This window comes from Pelodiscus sinensis, chromosome 2 (assembly GCF_049634645.1).
Source record: "Pelodiscus sinensis isolate JC-2024 chromosome 2, ASM4963464v1, whole genome shotgun sequence".
Lineage (NCBI taxonomy): Eukaryota > Metazoa > Chordata > Testudines > Trionychidae > Pelodiscus > Pelodiscus sinensis.
In genome coordinates this window covers 146,962,029-146,983,743 of record NC_134712.1, presented here as the reverse complement: position 1 = coordinate 146,983,743, position 21,715 = coordinate 146,962,029, and the positions used below count along the sequence as shown (strand labels likewise).

Below are 21,715 nucleotides of genomic sequence, written 5' to 3'. Positions count from 1 at the left end.
GCATCTGCTGCTGTCAGCCAGCAGTGCCAGCTACAGAAGCAGGAGGCAGGCGCACACGCCTGAAGACATATCAGCATTGTGGCTGGGGGCAATGCCGGTGAACAAAGTTTTCCAGTTAACAGAGTAGTGGATAACAAAGCGCTCACTGAATATATACATTAGATTCATGCCACTAGGTCTCCATTGACAGCCTTCAGCCCACATGGTCACTAGAAATAGTCAATTCTAAAATATAATTAATGACATTTATCTCTGGATATACTTCATCATGACATATATTATCTAGAAAGTGACCCATCTCTTAGAGGGTAATAAGAACTAGAAGACAAGTTACAGCAAGAGTTTAGAACTGAAAACAGGGAACATGCAGTTTAAAGCAGAACCATGAGCTTCTTTTTTATAAGTATCCCCACATTTTAGGAAAGCTTCAAAGACATTATTTGGTAATAAATGATACTTGAAAGCAATTAAAAACAGGAATAAAAAGCATCTAGCAGAGGTATTAAAAGGTATGAAAGTGATTATGTCAACATAAATACATTTTTCCAGTGATTTAAAACTAAAAAATTTGGAAGCTGAATAACTAAGGAACACGTATATAAAGAGTAAATTATTGGATTACCATAATTGAAGCAAGTAGCATAAATAAATTCAAGGGATTAATTAGATTTGTTTCTGAGAAAAAAGGGATTAAGATGCACAGACAAACATGCACAGATATGTTCAGCCAGAAAGCACCTTCCTGTTTTTAAAGCAAGCTCTTTATTGCACACTCTTTGTACAGGGACAATGACTTCATGTGTATTTATACACTGCTTTGCTTGTTGGACCCTGATCTTGACTGGGGCCTTAAGATGTAATCATGACTAACTAAAAAGCAACAAAATACACCAGTTTCCACCAGTAGGGGGCTAGGTGAAGAGCATTTGGTTGGTGAAGGAGAATTTGGAAAAACCAAATTACAGTACACTTCCGATAATCTGGCACCTTTAGGACCCAGGAGGTGCCGGATTATCAGATATGCCGGAGTACCGGAAGGGGGGCTATGAGAGGTCTGGGGTGGGACGTGGGGTTGGTGGGGAACTGCACAGCGTGGGTGAGGGCGGCATTGCGGGACCAACTCGGCAGCACCCCAGCTGCTCTGCCCCCGGCTTCCCCAAGTCAGCCACTGGTCAGTTTAATTCTATCGGGAGTGCCGGACCACTGGATGCCAGACAATTGGAGCTTTACTGTACTGGGTAAGAAGTTGTCAATCTTTTACTGTATTCTTATATCACTCTAGAAGACAGCTTCAAAAATCAAGGCATTACTATTAAGATTTATTAAAGTGCTAAAAGGCACCTTATCTATATTTCTAGGCACTTTTAACTAACAAAAACCTTAAATTTCCCCTTAACTGCAATAAAATAACCTACAAAAACTCCTTTCCATTCTACTTATATTCAAATGTGGAGGATGGAAAGAGAGCCTTGCCACGTGCAAGGTGGCTGAATGCAACATTTACAACAGAGGAGATGAGGCAGCTAGCTCATTTTAGCTAGTGACCTGATAAAACACACGTGCAATAGCGAAGAGGACTACCTTATCTAGGATTTGAAGAAACTTTCCAGCCTTCATTGACAGAGGGGTCATCACATCCCTTATAAAAAAAAAAATCTAAAACAGGACCAATTTCATAACCTGGAAAGATGTATGCTTACCCAGCACAATCCTATTTTTTTTTTTTTTTAAGAATGAACTCTGAAACAATGAAGGACACCTGCAGTTACCACCATATTTCAGATTAATTAAGGGCAAGGGCAAGACAGAGCTGATGTATAAGCTGACCAACTTCTGTAGCACAACATTCTACACACAAAAATCATACTAGGCTTTGCTATTAAATTCATCTGAAATTCCCAGAAGAGTTATAAAGAGAACCAATAGCACATCCAAGGTCAAGCAAAACAGGGAATATACCCAATTCTTCATCCTATTCATTTTCTCAAATTTTCATAGGAAGAGTACCACAGCTAAGTCATTGATATTACTGTCCTGCTGAAAAGTATGGAAATGCAATGACCATTAGATTTTAAAATGTTATGAAAGTTAACGTTTGAAATAAAAATTCACATGGTAGACAGGTTAAGAGGAAAGCCTCTGTACTTTTGGGTTCATGCTTGGATTATCTAAAATAACTCTTGCTTAGAAAGTCATAAAATACATACAGTACATAATCAGTGTTGATCCAGATTTAGGTATATCAGTATAAAACCCATTGGAAGTTTTACAGAGTTAGTTGTGGAAAGCAGATATGTTAATGGGTAGATTGTTGCTCAGTCTGTCAGTTTTGGGGATAGTCTTTCTGTAGGAAAATACAGTCTGTCAAGGAAGAATTGGTGTTATGATTCCCTTTTTCACTAACTCATGACTGACTTGCTCTTAAATCTGTTATGATTTAGAATTTAATCTCTTCTTCCTTTTCAACACCTGTTCCTCAAACTTTAGTTCTATTCTTAACCACACCAAACATATCTAAACATCTTTTCAAAAAGCAAGAGAGTTTAGAACAAAAGCAGCAATTTTTCCTCAGGAAAGACATTAGAGCTGGCTTCAGAAGCACCTTATCCTCAAAAATAACCAAAGTACCTCAGATCCAGAGAGCGAGTAGAGACTGTCTCTACTATGGCAATAAGCAAAGATCCTGGGGGCACTTTACAACCGTTTAAATCCTCCCAAAAGATGAGACCTCCTCCCCTTTCTCCAGAATGAAGAGAAAGAGAATTATCCTTGGTCAGGGTCCAAGACCTCAGACTCCATTGCAAGTACTAATGAAGCTCCCATACCCACTAGTATTGAGATCATGGTACCAGAGCAGCAAATCATGCTGTGTACTGAGAACCTGTTTAGTAAACCATTCAGGGCTGCACCAGAATCTGTGCATTTGAAATACAAGGACTACAGAACCAAAGTGAAATAGCTGTCTGGCTACTGAAGGCAGTACTGACATGAAGGACATAATGATCACACTTTGATACGGTCTCCATTACTCCTGGTTTATTGACTCCTGAGGTTCCCTATGTGGAGTCCCCAGTACTGGCCAGTCTCGTATCTCATGAGGACCATGAAATCCTGGAAGAGCCTGAATTACCATTATGGAGAGGTACAGAAAGACATTCTTCAGCCTCACTATAGTTCAGAGTAGTCACTTATCAAGCCCTGATAGAAAAAACACATTTTTACCAATTATAATAAATTTTTCTTCTGTTATTGAACACCTGCCACATGATCCAAGGAAACAATTTCAACTCTACCCAACAGAAGACCAGACAATCACCAAGCTGTCAGGCCTCTCAATGCCACTCATATTGCTGCACATACCACAGGCACAGCAGTTGATCTGCTCTGAGCTTCTTGGCTGCAGGTCTCCATCCTTTCCCACAAATGCAAAACACAACCAAGAACTTTCACTTCAAGGAACCCAAGCTGTTCAGAGATGCTAGGGACAGGTGCCTTCAATCTCTTAAACTCACAGCAACATATGATCTCTGGGCAGCTATGCAGCTGCAGGAAAGGGAAAGTATAAGTAGATTACAGATAGCTCAGCAGTCTTGCCCAGTTCAGTACAAGTTCATGAGAATGGCTGAGCTTCTGAGGAAGAAGTCTAGGTTCACTAAAAGGATCAATCCTCTACAGCAACCTCCCAGTTGATGACATCTTCAAAGCAGCCATTTTAACCCACTGGTCCAGAGTCATGAACTCTTTCCTGCTCTGTCCTCTTAGACTGCATATATTCTCCCTTCGCAACTTATATGTATCACGTCTCCCATTTCCTATTGTCCTGGAAGCTGATCACCTCAGACAGGTGGATCCTAAATTTCACTTCTACAGGATTCTATGCAGTTCAGCTCCTTTTCACTCCTTTTTCAGGGACCTCTCTCATGAGGGTCTTTTGAGGCAAAAAGGTACCATATGTCTCTGAACAATGGTGGCAAATAAACTTGTTCCACTGGACTCTAGAAAAGGATCGTGTCCCCAATACTTCATCTGTCCATTTTTCTTTGGACCTAAGGAGACAACTCTCAACCTTAGGACACTGAACATTTTTGTCCACTCTGAATGGTTCAAAATGGTAACCTAGGTACAATAATTCCCTTTCTGGATCTAAGAGATGGGTTTGTCTGCCTTGATCTTCAGGATCTTTATTTCCACATCACTATGCACCCCTCGCACAATTGCTTTCTGTGTGTTGTGGTGAGCAGAGACCACAACCAATAAAGAGTCTTGACCATCAGCCTCATCAAGTCCGGTCTGCTGCCATAGCACATCTTTGCTAGTTGAGAATAATCATGCTTCCTATTTGGATGATTGGCTTATGAGAGCTTGCTCATTTCTCAAGGTACAGAGAGTGACCAGAACATACCTATCTCTGTTCCACTCACTGGGCTTCTGTCTTAGCATGGAAAAGTCTACTCTTGGACCCAACAAAGAGACTTCGTCAGGCCACTCTGGATTCCAGAATATACTTGCCCCAAAACAGATTTGCCACTTTGTCCAGTCTGGTCTCAACAATATCAGAGCCTGTAAACCACAGCAAAGCCTAGCCTGCAATTTCTGTGCCATACTGTAATTGGTACAATATGTGACAGCCTTAACAAGACTAAATTTTCAGTTTCTTCAAGTCTGGCTGAGAGCCGTCTATACTGTCAACAAGCACAGTCTATCCAAGCAGATATCTGTACCCTGTAGGGTCCTTGATTCTCTAAACTGGTGGAAGGATCGACAAAAGCTACGAGTGGGAGTTCTGTTCTTGCATCCTCCCATAAAGATCACCACCAGTCACATCACTGAAGGACAAGTGTAGTAAGATGAAGGCCTAAAACATAAGCCAATGAAGTACAGGCCTGGTCTGAGGCCTAGCTAACAGACAAAATATAGCTAACAAAGCAAAGCAAAGCTAAGCTGTGAGCAAGAGGCAGGCCCCTGCTCACAGAACTTGGCATGAACAGGGCTGAGTGTGCAAAACACTACTTGGTAATAAGTCCAAGTGTAAACCAGTAATTGGTGCTAGGTACTGACTGTAGAACAATAATTGGTTCTGGTCATAAGTGGAAAGCACATGGTACCACTAGCTCATTAAAAAGACCTTGGTACGAGAGAGAGAGAGAGAGAGAGAGAGAGAGAGAGCTCTCTCGGGTCTAAAATGACAGCATGATGGATAGAGATGATCTAATCAAACCACAAGATACAGGGTGATATCTGAGTAGCATCAGAGGGTGGCAACCTGATTTGTCATCCGTGATGTGCAAGTTGTTAGTACCTGTATGGAAAGTGATGTCTTGTGAGGGGACAGTGTTTGTATGACCTAGGGAACACTGGAAATTTCCGAAAGATTGAGTCATTCCATTGTTATGGGGTACATATGTGTAATAGTTCAGTAGAGTCTACTGACAACTATTACTGTACTTCGCTTAACAATAAACCTGGCCAGGTACCTTTGATCCTGATCTGGTGTGTGGTCTTTGGGGGCTCTTTTGGGGTTTGCTGTGGGCACTAAGTGCATAAGTCAACACAGTACACATAATTGAGCACACATGCAAGCAGTCTTCTGGTTATCATCATTAACGGAGCCAGAGATGTGTGAGGACACCTCGGCGGTAAATCCTGACCCTTCCTGAATAACTGCAGCAGGGATGCATGCTTCAAAAACCTCAAGTGCAGGGCAAATGAACCCCCCCAAGGAAATGATCCTCCATATCAATGTATTAGAGCTCAGAGTGTTCATTCTGATGTTTGCCTGCACCTCCCATACTATATAAAGGGTTCCCTGATCAGAATAATGCTGAACAGAGCAGCAATTGTCAAGAAGACTCAAGATATTAATCCTTGTGTGCTGAATATGTACAATTGTGGAGCTAGCGCATAATACAACATGTACAGATCACAGTGGTTTATTTACCAGAACTTCAGCACACAGTAGTGGATTCCATCAGCAGGCATTTCAGTATTAACTATGAGTGGGAGATGAACTGCAATGTATTTTGAGAGATGTCTTCAGAGATCTCTCTAGACAAGACCATCCAATGCAAAGAGCATAGAGTTCAACTCTAGGAGAGAGCAGAATCTCAACTTGATGGGAGATGCTCATGTCATGCCTTGGCCTCACGTACTGCCAACTAAACAAGAAAAGTTGGTAGCCATCATCCTGGCATTGCCATAGCCAAGACAATGGTGGTTACCAGAGTTTGTGCACATGTCTCTCCACCTTCCCCTAACAGTAAATCTCCAAAGGGCTATCGCCTATCCAAACATCTTGGTGCTTCACCTCAAGGTTTGGCTAATTGATGGTTCTCTGTTATAGAAGACTGCTGCCCAAAGGTACAGACAGTTTTGCTTCACAGCAGAAAACCCATATCAAGGAAAAACTTACTTCCAGAAGTGGAAGTGCTTCCAGATTTGATGTAGTCACCAGTCTATACCTACTCTTGAGTCTTGTCTAACAGAGGTTCTTGAATACGTGTTCAATTTAAAAATCACAGGATTATCGCTGAGTTCCATTAAGGTTCACTTAGCTGTTACCATAACTTTTCACTGCTCCTTTAAGAGGTTTTCAGTCATTCGCTCACTATAAGGTTTATCAGATGCCTGTTCAACCTATTCCCTTCTGTCAAAGAACCATGTTCACCATGGGACTTCAACTTAGCTCTCAGTATACCGATGAAATCCCCATTTGAGCCTACTGGTAAAGCTGCCCTTTAAGACACTGTTCCTCATAACCATCACATGGCCATAGGGAATGGAGCCTTGATGGATGATATATCCATAGAACAGCATGTATGGTGAGTGTATGTGAGGATACATCCAGAACCTTGCTTCCTAGAATTCCACATTAATCAGGAGATTAATTGACAATGTTTCATCCCACGACAATCTTTGAAGGGAAAAAATGAGCTTCCACATGTTTGACATAAGAGGGCCTTCACCATTTATCTAGGGAAGACTAGACTCTTTAGGGTTTCACCCAGGTATTTCATTTCCATTGCAAATAAAAAGACATCTGATTACCACCCAATGACTGTCCATAGGGGTTGCATCATACATGTTAACCGGTTACAAAGCTCTAGAGCAGGGGTCTCCAAACTTTTCAGCCCGAGGGCCGCATTAACTATCAAACAGCAGTTCGGGGGCCAACTACACACTTGAGGTCCAAATAAAAAACAATCAAAACATGGATGTTGTTTTTAATTATTTATTTAATATTATTTTATTCAGTTATTATTTAATAACACATTGATACACTACACATGAACACCTGTATTAGTGTGAATGGTGAAATTGTTTCCTGGATGCCAAAATAGCAGACATTTCTGGCTTTAGATTTGTTGTCCCTAACATCAATAGTGACCTGAGATTATCATCGGACAAGTTTGTTCTCAAATTGTTCTTCACATATTTCATTCTTGAAAATGTTTGTTCACACAGGTATGTTGTTCCAAAGATTGAAAGGTACCTTGATGCAAAAGTTTTGACATTAGGAAAGTCTTCCTTGGGCAAAAACTGGTAAAAACCCACCAGTCCTATTTTGAACTTGACCCGAAACAATTTTTAAAAATTCTTATGATTTCTTAAGTTAAACTTACCTGAATATAGTGTGCAAATATATCCACTTATGGTAGAGAGATTGTTGCTTTTAATGTTTCCTCTTCAGAATATTCGCCTGCGAATCCGTTTCTCCCGGAAGGGGGGGGGCTTTTCCCCCTGCTCTCCCCTTCCTCTGCACGCTGTCCTCCCCTCCTGCTTGCCACCGCTCACTCCTTCCCCCCCCCCCCGGGCGGAAGGGGTCACCTTTTTAAAGTTCCCGCCGGGGTTCACGTTCCCCCGCACGTCGCCGGGCGGGCGTTACCACCACCGCCCATCCTGCCCCCTAATTGGCCGGCTGCCCTGTCAGTCTGGGCGGGGGAACACCGCCCATGCTAACCCCCACCCCCTGCGCCGTTTGCCGCCGCACGGCCGCTTGTCAGCGGAGCAGCCCGCTTCTCCTGCCCCGGCGCGGCGTGAGTACACGCCGCACACCCCTGACAGGGCCCCCCCCGCGGCAAGAAGGGCCCGTTCGGCGGCGCCCCAGGGACGGGCGGGGGTCGCCTCGTCACACCGGCACGCGGAAGAAGGCGGGGCCAGACAAAAAGGTCTCCACGGGCCGGATGAGAGGGCCTCGCGGGCAGCATCCGGCCCGCGGGCTGTAGTTTGGAGACCCCTGCTCTAGAGGCTTGTTCCCCTCCAAGAGTGATTGCTTATTTCCCCAGGTTTTAGTCTACTCTGGAGCCCTACTTAAAAACATAAATCTCTCAGATGTATGCAGGGTGGCCACCTGGGCCTTCGATACCTGCTTCCAGAGCGGACACAGCTTTTGATGGTGATGTTTAACAATCCATACTGAATCTGCCACCTCAGGATCCTCTGCCAAACATTAGGTAATGCTTGGGAAGAGGAAGTTACTCACCTCGATGCAGTAACAATGGTTCTTTGAGATGTGTCCCCCGCATGGGTGCTCCACTGTTGGTGTTGGGTTGCCCTGGTGCCACAGATCTTAGTTTTCCATTAGCAGTGGTTGGCTGGATTGCGCATGCACGGCACACGCTTAGCGCCGTCCACACCTTTTTGATGTCTCGCATGGTCCGGCTCCTGCCAGGTCCTCGAGTCTTCCCAGGTATCTGAAAGATACAGTAAGAGACTCCGAAGCAGGGAGGAGGGTGGGTAGTGGAGTACACACAGGGGGACACACCTCAAAGAACCGTCGTTACTACACTGAGGTGAGTAACTGCCTCTTCTTTGAGTAGTGTCCCCGTGGGTGCTCCACTGTTGGTGATTGTGTAGCAGTACCTGAATATACAGAAGGTGAGTAATAATCACAGTTTATTCACAGTCATGAACACGGCAGATTCTACTGCCATATCAGTAGATAAGGTGTGAGAAATTGCGTGATGTTTCATGAAGATATCATTAATGGACCATGTGGCTGCTTGACAAATATCTTTAAGAGGGACTCCACACAGGAAGGCTGTAGAAGTTGTTACAGCCCTTATGGAATGAGCTGTAAGTGTCTCTGGTAGTGGCTTACTTCGTATAGCGTAGAATTTCTAATGCAAGTTACAATGAGCTTTGAGATTCGTTGAGATGAGAGGGGTTGGCCCCTGAAGCATTCCGCTACTGAAATTAGCGGTCTGTCTGATTTACGAAACGCTCGGGTTCTGTCTATGTAGAAGACAAGTGATCTACACACGTATAGTGAATAAAGCATAGCCTCACGACTACTCCCGGGTGGTCTCAGATAGAAAAATGGGAGTACAATTGGCTCGTTTATGTGGAAATCTGAACAAGCCTTTGGGATGAGAATAATGGATGTGGACGTAATATCACTTTGTCCCTACTGAAGACAGTATATGGTGGTACTGCCATTAGGGCTGCTATTTCTCCAACTCCGCGAGCAGAGGTAATAGCCCACAGAAATGTAACTGTGAGCACCACAATTGAAAGTGGAGTGGTTGCTATTGGTTCTAAGGGAGTGTGGGTAAGTGTGTTGAGAACCAGTTCCAGGTTCCATGCCAATGGTGTTAGCCTCCATAGAGGGTATAAGTTGGAGAGGCCTTTGAGGAACCTCCTGGTGATAGTGTGCACAAATACGGAAAAATCATCAAATGATCTGTGGAATGCGGTAATAGCTTCTAGGTGTACTTTCAAAGATACCAGGACTAATCCTGCTTCTTTCAGTTGAAGTATATAATCCAAAATGACATGTAAAGGTGCTGTGCATGGATCTATTCGCTTTTCAACGTACCAGGAAAGGAACCTGATCCACTTTTGAAGGTAAGTGGATCTAGTGGATTGTTTTCTACTATGCAATAGCACATCTCTCACTCTGTCCAAGCCGTGGAGTTCACCTTCCTGGAACCAACAATGAGCCACGCCATCAACTGTAGTGTATGGAGTTGAGGGTGGATTACAGTCTCGTTCTGAGTTAGGAGATCAGGATGTATGGGCAGGTGATAGGGTGGTTGAGGAGACATCTGATACAGATAGGGAAACCATGTTTGTCATGCCCAACATGGGGCTCCGAGAATGACTGTTGCTCTGTCTCTGTTGGTTTTCTCGAGAACTCTGGGAATGAGCGGTATGGGAGGAAAGGCGTATAAGATTGCACCTTTCCAATGGAGGAGAAAAGCATCCCTTAGCGATCCTGGACCTATGCCAGCCCTGGAGCAATAGTGTTGGCATTTTGTGTTCTTGGAGGAGGCGAAGAGGTCTATTGGTGGTTGACTCCAGCAGTTGAAAATAGTCCAAAGAATGCGTGGATGAAGTTCCCACTCGCAGTCTGGAATGAAGTGTCTGCCTAGGGAATCCGCGAGTACAGTGCTGGAGCCAGGTAGGCAGGAAGCTGTGGATGCACCAATTCCATAATCAAATTGCCTCGGTGCCTATGGAACAGGAGCGTGAGGCCCCCCCAGTCAGTTTATATAGTACATTGTGGATACATTGTCCGTAAGTACCTTCACTGCGGTTCCTCGGATGTGTGGTAGAAAATGTCTGCATGCATTTACAACTTCCCTAAGTTCCAGTATGTTGATGAGTAGGATAGACTCTCTTGTTGTCCATAAACCTTGGATGGACAGGTCTCCCATATGAGCTCCCCACCCTTTGAGAGAAGCGTCGCTGGTGATCAGTTTGGTAGGTTGTTCCCAATGGAATGGGACTCCTATCAGTAAGTTGTTTGGGTTGATCCACCATTTTAGGGATGTTAGGACGTTGTAGGTATCGACACTTGTCTGTGTACTTTGCACTTGCAATGAACGTAAAGGGAAGCAAGCCAGTGTTGAAGGGAGCGAAAGTAGTCCATCCTCCAAACAGAGAATACCAGATACTAAGCTAACAGATGGTAGTCTAATTTTCTCTATACAGACGTTTCAATAAATGATTATTAACTATCAACTATCTCGTAGGCAATCAAATCTGTATCCAGAATTTTAAGTACAACTAGAAAAAGTAGTTGTACTTAAGAAAAAATACTTCTGAGGATTATTGATCACTGATGAAGTGTCACTGCTTCAATTTTGTAATTATGTAACAGTACCAGAGGGATTTTTTTTGGCTGACCTTCCAATTTTCTGATCACAAAAGAGAAAAACTGAAACAAAAAACTGTTTCACATCCATTATTTACCAAAATGACCATATTTTTTTTTTAGAGTATTTAATGCTATTTCTTTTATCCACTGGTTTATGATGCTGATACCCATCCCCCTTTGGTCTGCAAGAGGAAATGTATTAGTTCATCAATATAAAATAAATCAACTATTGTACTGGATAGTTTCATTCTTTAACTTAAAGAATGACCTAGGAACTCACTACAGAACAAGCTTTTATTTCTTAGAAGCTTTATCTACTGTGGCAGCTTACTCATGCAGTCATTTTTGATGGAAATCTATGACTGTTTTGAATATTTTGTCAGTCTGCACTTCACTACTTATGAAGGCAAGCTGGACTTTACTAAAACAGTCTTGCACTCTTCAGTAAACTAAACAGCCACAATACATAGTATCAGAACTCCTGAAGGAGCTACAGCTTGATGTGATTGAGAGGTACATACTGGGGGAACACTGGTGGCTCGGAGAGGGAGCTAAAAGAAGCAGGAGCTGAGGGGTAGTAGGAGAAGCTGGGAGGAAGACAGGCGCATGGAGGAGCTGTGCGAAGTTCAGGGGATAACTCACTGCAGATCTCAGCCCAATCCCTCACAACCTGTGCTCAGTAGGATGTGCACCACTATGCAGGCAGCCCTACGGCCTGGATCTCAGTGTTGTTTGGCTCTGGTCTGTGCCTTAGGCTCTAGAGAGCTACAACCCTCAAGCTTCCCTGATTGGTTCCAGCTGTAGCATTCCCAGCTCCCTCTGCATTGACCCACCACTGAGTACCCCAACAAGGACCTGGCACCAGTTGGCTAGGAGGTACAGGTCCATCCAGTATGGTATTGGCTGCTCCAGCTGGGCACTGAAGTCACACTCTCCTTTTGGTCCTCCCACTCATACACACACCAACGCTGGGAAATGGCTAGAATTAACAGAAGTGCTACAACACTGTACCAACTTCCCAAAAGAATGTCAGAAAGGCATGCTGGAAGACTTCAGCACTACAGTTAGCCATTCCTCAGTTCAGTTTCCTCAATGATAAAACTGGAATAATGCCTACCTTTCTAGAGTAATTTTTATAGCCTCAGATGAAAATATCTATATAAACACAAAACTTTTATTTCCTAGTTTAGAAACTAGGTATTCTTCAAAAGACTTGGCAATTCTCTCCTCTAAAAAAAGGATTCTTCAGCTTTGGTGCAACTGATCCTGACTTCTCCATTTTAGCTGGGGTATAGAACTCATAATGACTACAGGCAGTCCCCGGGTTACGTACAAGATAGGGACTGTAGGTTTGTTCTTAAGTTGAATCTGTATGTAAGTCGGAACTGGCGTCAGCCGCTGCTGAAACTGATCAGTTTCAACCGCGGCTGAATCTGGATGCCAGTTCTGACTTACATACAGATTCAACTTAAGAAACCCAGGCGTCCCCAAGTCAGCTGCTGCTGAAACTGATCAGCAGCTGATTCCAGGAAGCCTGGGGCAGAGCAACTCTGCCTCGGGCTTCCTGTAGTCAGCCGCTGGTCAGTTTCAGCAGCGGCTGACTTGGGGATGCCTGGGGCAGAGCAGCTGGGGTGCTGCTGGGTTGTTCCAGTAGCGCAGCTCCTTGGCGCTACTGGAGCAACCCAGCAGCACCCCAGCTGCTCTGCCCCAGGCGTCCTGATTCAGCCGCTGCTGAAACTGACCAGCAGCGGCTGAATCAGGACGCCTGGGGCAGAGCAGCTGGGGTGCTGCCGGGTTGGTCCGGAGCAGCGCTGCGGGTGTCCCTGGTCTGCTGGGGGGGTCCAGTGGCCTGTTGCGTTCTCTGCCTCCTCCCTTAATGATTTTCAATGAAATCTTTTTGTTAATTCGAAATAAGTTAGTTTGAATTAGCGCTATAGTGTAGACATACCCTAAGGTGCTGCAAGATTATTTTTTCAGTTACAGACTAACATGCCTACCCCTCTGAAACTTCTGAGTCATTCTAGGCTTACCCAACAATTTCCACTTGGGAAAGAAGTTCGTTTGAGTTGGGGCAGAATAAAGATTAACTTCAAGGCTACGTCTAGATTGCATCCCTTTTTCCTAAAAGGGATGCAAATTAGACGTATCGCAATTGCTAATGAAGTGGGGATTTAAATCTCCCCCGCTTCGTTAGCATAAAAATAGCTGCCGCTTTTTTTCAGCACAGAGCTTTGCCGGAAAAAAGCGCCAGTCTAGACACTGATCTTGCGGAAAATGAAGTATTTTCCGAAAGATCCCTTATGCCTTATTTTAAGAGGGATAAGCGATCTTTCAGAAAAGGCTTTATTTTCCGCAAGATCAGCGTCTAGTGTGCAGCAAAGCTCTGTGCCGAAAAAAGCGGCAGCCATTTTTATGCTAATGAAGTGGGGAGATTTAAATCCCCTGCTTCATTAGCAATTGCGATACATCTAATTTGCATCCCTTTTACAAAAAAGGGATGCAATCTAGATGTAGCCCAGGTCTATTTAGCTTTCAGTTTTTGGAATAAAACCAGAGGTGAAAGTAAGGTGGTGCACCCCCCGTGCACCAATGCAAGAACGGGCTGAAGCGCTCTGCTATAGGAGGAGATGGGCACACTCCCAGCTCAGCTCCTGGAGCTCTCCTGCAGGCTGCTGTGAAAGGGCTGGCTGGGAGTGTGCCCCACAATAGCCCAGGGCTGCCTACTTCTCCTCCGCAATGCTATTTAGGTAGGGGCTGAAATCTTCTCTCTCCCCTCCCTCCCTGCCAATGCTGCCTGCTGCTTGCTGTTCTACTTCCATCACTGTCAGGGAGAAACAGGGAGCTTCTTCTAAGCCACAGGAGGCTGCTTTGCCTTGTCGGCAGGAGTCGCCAGGCTCCAACAGGGCTACATGAGCACGCTTACTCCCCCTCTCTCATCCAGCCCTGCCTCCTGCCTGAACAGGAGGGCCTAAGGCTATAGACATCTTAGCCTAATATTTAATCTGGCCCTAAGTGCAGGTGCAGGCGGGGAAGTCTGAGGGGAGATAGGGTGCAAGAATGGGGCGGGAACAAGTTATCTGGACTGGAGAGAGGGTGCAGGAGGGGGACAGAGGATTGGGCACCTACCTGGCTCAGCTCCCGGGAGGGGATAATGGCTCTGCACTTTCAAGCAACCCCCTCTCTGCCACTGCTATTGGTCACAATTCCCAGCCAGCAAGAGTGATGGGGATGGCACCTACAAGCGAGTGCATGGACAGAGCTTTCCTGCACTACTATTATATTGACTTTACCTATATCAAATGCTGCAGCTTAATAAAACATTTAGGATGTACTCTGACTTCTGAATCAGTCAGAGAGGGAATGGCAACACAGAGCCACTTCCCTCCTCCCTGCCAGGTAGAGCCCATAGGCCAAATCCAGCTTGCGGGCTCTAGGTTCCCCATCCCTAGTCTAAATCTTTGCCCTGTCACTCATTTCCATCAATCTCATATGATTGAGCCCATAGACAGTTTGCTCTCACATACATATCTACAATAGCTCTGTCAAGTACAAAGAAAACCAGAAAGCAAAGTCTGTCCTTTTAAGATGATGTCTATCTAGTGTTATCTGCACAGGCCAAACCATATCTCACAAGCCCAACATTGATGGGGTGTGTAAGGAAGGAGAGTTCTAAGTCTAGTGGCATTCTAACCATAAATGCTCAGATACAAAAAGTTACTTATTAACAGCTTTTGGAATTGCAGAGGAAGCAACAAATCTGATGATGGACCATCTCCTCCAGTCCCAGAAGACTCCACAGGCAACTCAGCAAAACCTGATGACCAGTAGTTTTAAACATTACTGAAAGAATTAACAGAATCACTCATCTCTGTACTAAGTATGTAACTGAAACTAGCAACTGAAGACTGCTGCTCAAGTCAAACTATAAGAACTTGAACTTCACCAATATGATGTTCTTTACCTTCCCTATTAGCCTCACTACTGAGTATTGAATGGCAGAAGGCAAAAGGAATATTCCTGGCAGTAATAGGCTTAACTCTTTTCTTCCCCACAACTTCACCTAGCAAAAGGTCCAGCTCAGAGAAGACAACAGAAAAACTATTCCCTGAATTTCCGAGGATACGGTTTGAAAGGAAAAAAAAAGCATTTCTAAATAGAGGTAGGCTATTTTATTTAGCACATTTCCAAAGGAAGTCTGTAAAACATTTTTATTCAATGTTTTCCGTATTATTGTGTAATATATAAATACTTAGTTTATCTTAAAATAAAAACTCATTTTAACAGCCTTTCAGCAAATATATGAAGTGTGGACTACAGGGCTCCTGAGACTGGTAATAGCAGGATATAGAACCTTTCACAACTAGGTCACCAGTTCCAATCTAACGTAGGTGCGCAGTGATCAAATGCTCTTAATTTCTCATGGTATTTTGGTAGCCACAGTCTCAGTCCAATCTCCCAATGAACAGATATACACAAAAACATACTGAGTTTGAACTTTTATTTTTATCTTCGATAAAAACCTTTTATCTCTAGAGTTATAGGCTTTGCAGGTCAGGATTGAGCCACACTGCTGAAGCAACATGGGGGCATATGCAGAACTATATCCATGCCACCATCTGGGAGATGGAGATTCACATCACCAAGACTATCAGTCCAAAATGTTTGCTGAGCACTAAATTCGCATAAAAATTATAATTAAAGCACATTTTCCTGAAGTAGTGTTTGAATTCAGTCATAAGTCAGAACTTACACACTCTTTATAAATTGCACTGAGATGAAGGGAGAGCTAACACATGTAGAAGATAGTCCTACACAAATATGCATTTGAAAATAATCTTTTACAGAATATAAAATGCAAGTACATGAAAAACTGTTTGCACTCATTCAGAAGTCAAATAGAGTACATCCTAAATGTTTCATTAAGCTGCGGCATTTGATACAGGTAGAGCCAATACAAGCAGAGGTACTACAAAAATATACACCTTATAAAATTGGAAATACATCACGTATTTGCATTTTATATTGTTTGAATTCACTCGCAGATCACACTTGTTATAGTAAATCCTAAATTAAATTTTAAAATATTCTCAGGCATTCTCACTGCTCATTTTTGAATCAAGATGATTCTATAATATTGACACTTGATGCAGGTAAGAGTAACAGGGGAGAAAAAAATAAACAAAACACCCACATTCCACCCATCAATTCATATATTCTTTTCTTTAAAATGACAAACATTGGGTTTGACACTTTGCAGATGAACAAGTTATTAGGATATAATGAAAGCTTATCACCTCATATTTCTAAAAAAAATATTAAAACTGCTTTTGAAAGCTTCACAAGAACACAGATTTCCTGAACAGTTCAGTAATTTGAACCATACATTATGTGGAAGCTTCAAATCACTTCTAAATCAATCATCAGTAATACTCAGTCATCCTCAAATTCCATCCTTTCCATTCTTTAGCAAACTGATCATTCTATTTTCTAGCAGGATAAAATTATTCAAATACAGATACTAGAGATTGCAGGAAAGTTTATGCCCTCAAATTCCATTCAGTTCCCTCGCCACATCTTTCCCCATTCTTTTATATAGACTCTTATCCTTAAAAACTGCTAAAGACAAAGAACTTGTCTCCATATTGCACCAAGGAGCCAACAAGGAGTTTCAAAGTCCTCCAAAGGAAATGTTTCTCTTGATATTAAATAGAAAAATAGAGAGGAAAAAGGAAAGGTTTTGCACAGTTTTAGATCTGCAGAATAAAATTATCAAAAAATATCAAAATCCATATGGCATATGGTTGGCAAATGTGTCAGTCAGCAGGATTGGATTAGAACACACTTTTGAGACACACACTTACATATTTTAATGAGACAGTCCCAGAAAGCCCTTCACAAGCAAGCTGAGCAACAGCTCTCTCTCAAACAAGATGGTCTGTTCTTTCATAAGTGTCTGGCGTTGGTGGCTGTTTCTCTCTGTTTCCTATGGCAACATGTAGAGCCCCATTGAAGTCAGGCTAGTAGATTGCTGTTCTGGACACAGGCAGAGAGTGGGCATTTACTGGATGCTAGGGTATGTGAAAAATGAGCTGGCTGGTTAAACCCCCCAGATCAAAGAGAGGATCTTTATTTTGGGATCTGGGGCCCTTGCTGGAATAATCTCACTACCTTACAGGACAGGAAGACTATTAAAAAAAAAAAAAAAGGATGTACCAGTCAGCACTCCTTTTAGCAGATAAGGAGAAGTCTCACAGAGCCCTGGAATGGTTATGGGACCTATTCCTCACTGTACCAGAGGAGAGAGAATGACCATTCTTCCACTTGGGGAAGTGCTGGAATCCAAGCACAGAGCAGCATCACTTTGCCAGATCTGAAAGAAACTACAAGTCAGATGAGGGCCTTAGTAAGAAAGCAGACTCCATTGCCTAATTGAGCAGGTGTTGTTTCAGTCAGAAGGCATTCACCACCTGAGTCCTGTTTGTGAACAACTTGCAAATGGAGCACTGATTTTGATATATTCTTCCTGAGATACAAGCAACATCTGATGTGGGGACTGAATTTTAACTTAAGTTTCACACTATCCATGAATTGGTTTAAAATGTTATATACACAAAAATGTAATACCATATTACAATTTTTTAATTTGTTTTCATCACATTGGTATTATAATTATCAGTCTTCAGTGAACTATCTTTATATTGGCTGTGAGGGCAGACGGTGTGATGGCTTTGTCATTAAGCATCAAACATTTTTCAGAGCATCAATAATTCCTTGTAATTTGCTTTGCCTCAGAGGCTGGTGTGAGATGCTGAGACCTGCAGTGCACATGAATAGGAGTGCATCAAATGAAAGGTATCTATGCCAGGTTGACCATTCTGAATGCTGTCTAGAGTGGTCTGAGAGTAGCTATGTGGGCTCCCTACAGAGATCTGATTTCAAAAGGAAACAGGTATTTTTGCAGTGAGCTGCTAGGCGGATGAGACTTAGGTCTAAGGGAAAAAATTAGCGAGGCCCTGAACTTCAAGTGGCTGGCTTTAAATTAAACAGTAGTGAGAAGAGGGCCAGAAGACAGATGTGAGATAGGATTAATATTTTAGGGGCTCTCTCATATTCTCCCAAAATTCAAATACCGCTTAGGTCTGTCATGCTAGAAACCTAGGTTTTCTTTTAGCTCTTGCTAGAAATGGGGAAAAGTGGTTTTATCTGCCTCCTAAGAGAAGGGCATGAGACCATGGCTCAATATGAAATCAGTCCAATTTCTCTTCAACCATAAAGGGCAGTACTGCTGCATCATCTTCACTAGACCTCAATTCAGATGCCGTAGACCTGTGTCTACCATGTCCCCTGCCCGGCAGAAGTTAGAAAAATGCTGAATGCAGTGAGTATATTCATAAATTAAGCAACAACCTTTTAACAAGCTCTACTGAGCATTTGAAAATGGCAATTTTCAGAGGCTTACAACTCTGTTACAACTGTGTAAATTTTGGGGGGGGGGGGAGATAGTAAAAGGTACTTTTAACCCTGGGGCAACATCCTCCTGTTAAATTTCAAGCCTCTACTACTAAATATGATGGTGCAAGAAGTTCAAAAGGAAGTCGGAAAAAAGTTATTAGCAGAACTACTTCCCCCCAATGTCAATCTTGAAAATGGTTCAAAAAGTTTAAAATCTTAGGCAGAGTAAATACAGAAAAGTTTCAGTCCTAACATTTAAAATGCAGCTAAGTAGAAGCTTAGCTAAAGTGTTCAAATAACCTTTGCTACAGGCAGTATGAGCTCCACCTTTCAGAGATTTTCATATCTTGAAAACAAATATAACACCCAAAATCTTATGAAGTCAGTAACAAAAACAAAACAACCCCTCCAAGCAATCAAAAAGCCTCCAAACAGAACATGGAAAAAAAAATCCCCAAAAAACTTTGTCAACCAGATTTCTTAAAATCTTTCAAAAGTTTAAGGCTTGTCTTCATTGAAAAAGTACTGCACTGTAACTTTCCAACTTGGGGTGTGAAAAAACATCCACTCCCAGAGCACCACAAGTTACAGTGCTGTGAAGTGCCACTGTGGACAGTGCTGCTAGCTACTCCCCTCCTGGAAGCGCTTAACTAGGATGTTGGGATAGCTCTGTTTCTCAGTGTTATCGCCACGACCAGGCTACCCCGGCTACACTTTAATTTTATTAGTGTAGACAAAACCTTAGTGAATTTAGGATAGTCTTTAAATAGTAATTAGAAAATTAATTGAAAACAGATTTCCTTTTATAAATAAGTTGGTTTAACTAGTTCAAGAACTATTTCTGTGAATTTACATTAACAGTCTCAAAGTGACAGTGAGTCACTGTTACTCTGATACAATAATGTAAACAACTTTCTAATAAACTGGTTAATCATATGACTGAACTCACATTTAAACATTTAGCAGAACAGATTTGTAAGTAAGCTACCAGATAGTTGTCCGAGGCAGAACATCAGGAAAGGCTGCCCGTCGCAGGGAGCCATAGCCTGTAATACCTCTGAGGCTGGTATAGGGGGCTCTGTCTGTGAGGTGGAGTGTTTTCCATATAAGGGCATGTAAATTAATAATCTTCCCCTGCTCGCTCCACCCATTGCAGTAACAGATCAGCCAGTGGGCTGACTGGTGCTCAGGCCTGCTACTCCACCCACTGCAGCAAAAACCAACCTATGGGGTGATAAGTTCACAGGCAATAAAACAGGCAGGCAGCCCCTCTCTCACTGGGGATTCGCATTGAGTGAACGCCTGGCCTGATCACCCAGACGCCTTGCACCCCCCGCTCTTGAGTCTTACTGAGCGTACTCCGAGTTGGTTGACCCGAGTGGAGACAGTTTATGAGCGTGTGACCGGTACTTGTGTTCCTGCTGTCTCCAGAACTGGTATAACACCCCCCCCCCCCCCCACCATCATCCCTATCCTAATTGATTTTTTAGTTGTCCTTATTGCTTGCCAAGTGACAGTGGCTAAAAAGTTACTAAGTTAGTTTATAAATAGTTGTGGTTTAGGTTTTTTATTGTTTCCTTGTATAAAGTTGTGTAAATAGTCAGCCCTATGGATAATACCAGTGTTAATTCAACTGTTCCTAACCCCTGGGCAGTTATTGGGAATTATTGTGATTTAGAAAAGCCTCAGGGAATTGTTTTGTGTTGTCTGGCAATCTGTTTAATTTTTGTTCTGATGATTGTCTGGCGCCATCAAAATAAAATCAGTTTGTTCTTTTTGAAACCCCCAGTTGTGGTCTCATCCTTTCCGGCATCCCTTCGAACCTCGTGTATTACGGGGACTGACAATAGTAAACACATGAAAAGTCAAGCAAAAGACTGTGTTTGATAATTTTTTAAATAATATACCTGCAGGGGTATTACTGAGTGAATTTACCTCTAAATTTTGTTTTCCAGACACTAGTACTTATGATAAATCTCAACACTATGTATTCTGCTCTTGCTTATGCCTTCCAGAGATGCACTTAACACAATATAGAATATTTAATATTTTAGGGAAAGTGCCAGAAGACAACAAGGAAGAGTGTTAGCATGTGGAGAAAGGAAGGTGGCAGGAGAGGTTCATCTATCAACAAGGCATGGGGATAAAACCTAAAATATGTTTTTCATTTTCTAAGTTCCAGGATTCTGAAAAGCTGTTTCAGATAGTGGAAGTTTAGCAGGAAAACGTTCTTCTTGCATCAGCAGTGGTGTGATTATGTGAAGTAACACATTTGCTAAGATAAAGACACACTCCATGAAGTACACCGGAGAATTATGTTCTGCTGCTGCTCTGGAAATGCTACAAGCAACTCTAGCAAGTTTCTGCATGAGAATTTTACAACAATACACACAGGATGGTGGCTGCTCAGCAAGATTTCAACTACTGCATGCCTAATTTAACTTGTCCTTCAAGAATGGTTTATATGCTGACTTTTATAGCCGTGCCTCAACAGATCCCCATCCATCCTGATACACCAAAGCCAAAGGATACTTCAAAGCTGCCTATTAGGGAAACAGATTGTCAAAGATCTTTTAAAACTGAGGACATTTTAGAAAGATTCTGACACCAGTGTTGCAAAAATTCAATCCAGAAGTCATTGAAATGTTTTGTGAATTGGCCCTGTGGATACTTTTAGGGAAACCAAATATTGAGTCTTATTTGCCTACTCCTGACAGTTTGAAGAAACATTTTATATCTAATACACTGAGCTGACACAGTCTGCAACAAACACACAGTGTTCATGCTTGAGACAGCTTTCAAAAACACAAGACAGGAACACTATATACAGGAAGAACTAGAATATCCAAAACTAGAATATCCAAAACAAAAAGACCACATATAATGGCTTCTCAGTGGAAAATACTGAAACTTGCTATTTAGTCATTACTAAATCTACAAAAACAGTAAAGAAACTTTTGAAGACAAAAAAGTCACACTTTACAGGGAAAAGCTCCAGTTCTAGCAGACCCGGAAGCAGCAAATTCATTATCAAAACAGCAAAAAAGGCCATAGTAATTTCAAGTACCAGTATCAATTATACCTCAGAGATATATGCTCTCCTCTTTGTTTTAAATACACGGTAAATACTTTTCTATCTAGCGTTACATAATGTTAGAGACTTAA

At 42.6% G+C, this 21,715-nt stretch overlaps 1 protein-coding gene across 1 annotated transcript in view; it reads right to left on the bottom strand.

Moving 5' to 3' along the window:
* ERP44 (endoplasmic reticulum protein 44) overlaps positions 1 to 21,715 on the bottom strand; it is a 116,553-nt gene that overhangs the window by 49,814 nt on the left and 45,024 nt on the right. The window lies entirely within an intron of this gene.